The sequence below is a fragment of the Somniosus microcephalus genome, chromosome 13 (genome assembly GCF_052327205.1).
Source record: "Somniosus microcephalus isolate GS21.2 chromosome 13, FLI_Smic_1.0, whole genome shotgun sequence".
NCBI lineage: Eukaryota > Metazoa > Chordata > Chondrichthyes > Squaliformes > Somniosidae > Somniosus > Somniosus microcephalus.
In genome coordinates this window covers 104,669,477-104,673,706 of record NC_140999.1, presented here as the reverse complement: position 1 = coordinate 104,673,706, position 4,230 = coordinate 104,669,477, and positions in this window count along the sequence as shown.

Here is a 4,230-nt window from a genome sequence, read left to right as displayed (position 1 = left end):
CTCAGATCATTGAGAATACAGTTCAGACACAGAGAACCAAAATCAGGCACTGAGAATCCAGATAATTCACAGAGAACCCAGATCAATCATTGAGAATCCAGATCACTGAGAATCCAGATCAGTCAGTGAGAATCCAGATCAATCACCATGAACCGAGATCAGTCACTGAGAAGCCAGATCACTGAGAAACCAGATCAGTCACTGAAAATCCAGATCACTGAGAACCCAGATCAGTCACTGAGAACCCAGTACACTGAGAATCTAGATCAGTCAGTGAGAATCCAGATCAGTCACTGAGAATCCAGATCAATCACTGAGCATCCAGATCAGACACTGGGAAACCAGATCAGTCACTGAGAACTGAGATCAGTCACTGAGAATCCAGATCAGCCACTGAGAACCCAGGTCAGACACTGAGAATCCAGATCAGTCACTGTTAACCAGATCAGTCACTGAGAAACCAGATCAGTCACTGAGAACCAACATCAGACAATGAGAACCCAGATCAGTCACTGAGAATCCAGATCAGTCACTAAGACCCCAGATCATTCACTGAAAACCCAGATCAGTCACTGAAAACCCAGATCAGACGCTGAGAATCCAGATCAGACAGTGAGACCCCACATCACTTACTGAGAACACAGATCAGTCACTGAATACCCAGATCAGGCACTGAGAATCCAGATCAGTCTCTGAGAATCCAGATCAGTCACTGAGAATCCAGCTAAGGCACTGAGACCCCCGGTTCAGACACTGAGAATCCAGTTCAGACACTGAAACCCACATCAGCCTCTGAGAACCGAGATCAGACACTGAGATCCCAGATCAGTCACTGAGAATCCAGATCAGTCACTGAGCATCCAGATCAGACACTGAGACCCCAGGTCATTCACTGAGAACTGAGATCAGTCACTGAGAATCCAGATCAGCCACTGTGAATCCAGATCAATCATTGAGAACCCAGATCAGTCAGTGAGAACCCAGATTACTGAGAACCCAGATCATTCACTGAGAATCCAGATCAAGCACTGAGAACCCAGAAACTCATTGAGAATGCAGATCAGTCACTGAGAACTGAGATCAGTCACTGAGAACCCAGGTCACTGTGAATCCAGGTCAGTCACTGAGAACCCAGATCAGTCACTGAGAATCCGATCAGACATTGGGAACCCAGATCAGTCACAGAGAACCCAGATCAATCACTGAGATCCCATATCAGTCAATGAAAACCCAGATCAGTTACTGAGAACCAACATCAGACACTGAGAACCCAGGTCAATCACCGAGAAACCAGATCAAACATTGAGAACCAAGATCAATCACTGAAAATCCAGATAAGTCATTGAGAATCCAGATCAGTCACTGAAAACACAGACCAGACACTGAGAACCCAGATCAATCGTTGAGAATCCAGATCAGTCACTGAAAACCCAGACCAGACACTGAGAATCCAGATCAGTCACTGAGATTCCAGATCAGACCCTGAAAATCCAGATCTGTTGCAGAGAATCCAGATCTGACACTGAGACCCCAGATGAGTCACTGAGAACCCAGACCAGACAATGAGAACACAGATCACTGAGAACCCAGATCAGTCACTGAGAACCAAGATCAGGCACTCAGAATCCAGATCAGTCACTCAGAATCCAGATCAATCATTGAGAACCCAGAACAGTCACTGAGAATCCAGATCAGTGAGAACCCAGGTCAGTCACTGAGATTCCAGATCAGACACTGAGAATCCAGATCAGTCACTAAGCATCCAGATCAGAAACTGAGACCCCAGTTCAGTCACTGAGTACCATGATCAGTCACTGAGAATCCAAATCAGCCACTGAGAACCCAGATCAGACACTGTTAACCAGGTCAGTCACTGAGAACCCAGATCAGTCACTGAGAATCCAGAACAGTCACTGTTAACCAGGTCAGTCACTGAGAACCCAGATCAGTCACTGAGAACCCAGATCAATCTCTGAGACCCCAGATCAGACACTGAGAACCCAGATCAACATTGAGAACTCAGAACTGTCACTGAGAACCCATATCAGGCACTGAGAACTCAGATCAATCAATCAGAACCCAGATCAATCAGTAAATATCCAGATCAGTCACTGAGAACCCAGATCAGTCACTGAGAACTGAGATCAGACACTGAGAACCCGGATCAATCATTGAGAATCCAGATCAGTCATTGAGAATCCAGAACAGTCACTGAAAACCCAGATCAGTCACTGTGAATCCAGGTCAGTCACTGAGAATCCAGATCTGATCTTAGAATCCAGATCAGTCACTGAGTATCCAGATCAGTCACTGAAAACTCAGATTAGACACTGAGACCCCAGGTCAGTCACTGAGAACCCAGATCAGACAATGAGTACCCAGATTACTGAGAACCCAGATCAGTCACTGGCACCCCAGATCACTGAGAACCCAAATCAGTCACTGAGAATCCACATCACTGAGAACCCAGATCAGTCACTCAGAATCCAGATAAGGTACTGAGAACCGAGATCCATTGCAGAGTATCCAAATCAGACACTGAGAATCAAGATCAGTCGCAGAGTATCCAGATCAAACACTGAGACCCCAGATCAGTCACTGAAAACCGAAATCAGACACTGAGAATCCAGATCAGTCACTGAGAACCCAGATCATTCATTGAGAATCCATATCAGTCACTCTTAACCAGGTCAGTCACTGAGGACCCAGATCAGTCACTGAAATCCCAGCTCAGTAACTGACAATCCAGATCAGGCACGGAGAACTCAGATCAGTCACTGAGAACCCAGATCAAACATTGAGAATCCAGATCAGTCACTGACTACCCAGATCAGTCACTGAGTATCCAGATCAGTCACTGAGAACCAAGATCAGACACAGACAACCTAGATCAGTCACTGAAAATCCAGATCACTGAGAATCCAGATATATCACTGAGAATCCAGATCAGGCATGGAGAACCCAGATCAGTCACTGAGAACCAAGATCAGGCACTCAGAATCCAGATCAGTCACTGAGAATCCAGATCAATCATTGAGAACCCAGAACAGTCACTGAGAATCCAGATCAGTGAGAACCCAGATCAGTAACTGAGATTCCAGATCAGACACTGAGAATCCAGATCAGTCACTAAGCATCCAGATCAGCCACTGAGACCCCAGATCAGTCACTGAGTACCATGGTCAGTCACTGAGAATCCAGAGCAGCCACTGAGAACTCAGATCAATTATTGAGAACCCAGATCAATCACTAAAAATCCAGATCAGCCACTGAGAACCCAGATCAGACACTGTTAACCAGGTCAGTCACTGAGAACCCAGATCAGTCACTGAGAATCCAGATCAGTCACTGAGAACCCAGATCAATCTCTGAGACCCCAGATCAGTCACTGAGAACCCAGATCAACATTGAGAACTCAGAACTGTCACTGAGAACCCATATCAGACACTGAGAACTCAGATCAATCATTGAGAACCCAGATCAATCACTAAAAAGCCAGGTCAGTCACTGAGAACCCAGATCAGTCACTGAGAACTGAGATCAGACACTGAGAACCCGGATCAATCATTGAGAATCCAGATCAGTCACTGAGAATCCAGAACAGTCACTGAAAACCCAGATCGGTCACTGAGAATCCAGGTCAGTCACTGAGAATCCAGATCTGATCTTAGAATCCAGATCAGTCACTGAGAATCCAGATCAGTCACTGAATACCCAGATCAGACACTGAAACCCCAAATCAGTCACTGAGAACCCAGATCAGACAATGAGTACCCAGATTACTGAGAACCCAGATCAGTCACTGGGACCCCAGATCACTGAGAACCCAAATCAGTCACTGAGAATCCAGATCACTGAGAACCCAGATCAGTCACTGAGAATCCAGATAAGGTACTGAGAACCGAGTACCGTTGCAGAGTATCCAGATCAGACGCTGAGAATCCAGATCAGTCGCAGAGTATCCAGATCAGACACTGAGACCCCAGATCAGTCACTGAAAACCAAAATCAGACACTGAGAATCCAGATCAGTCACTGAGAACCCAGATCATTCATTGAGAATCCAGATCAGTCACTCTTAACCAGGTCAGTCACTGAGGACCCAGATCAGTCACTGAAATCCCAGCTCAGTCACTGACAATCCAGATCAGGCACGGAGAACCCAAATCAGTCACTGAGAACCCAGATCAAGCATTGAGAATCCAGATCAGTCACTGACTACCCAGATCAG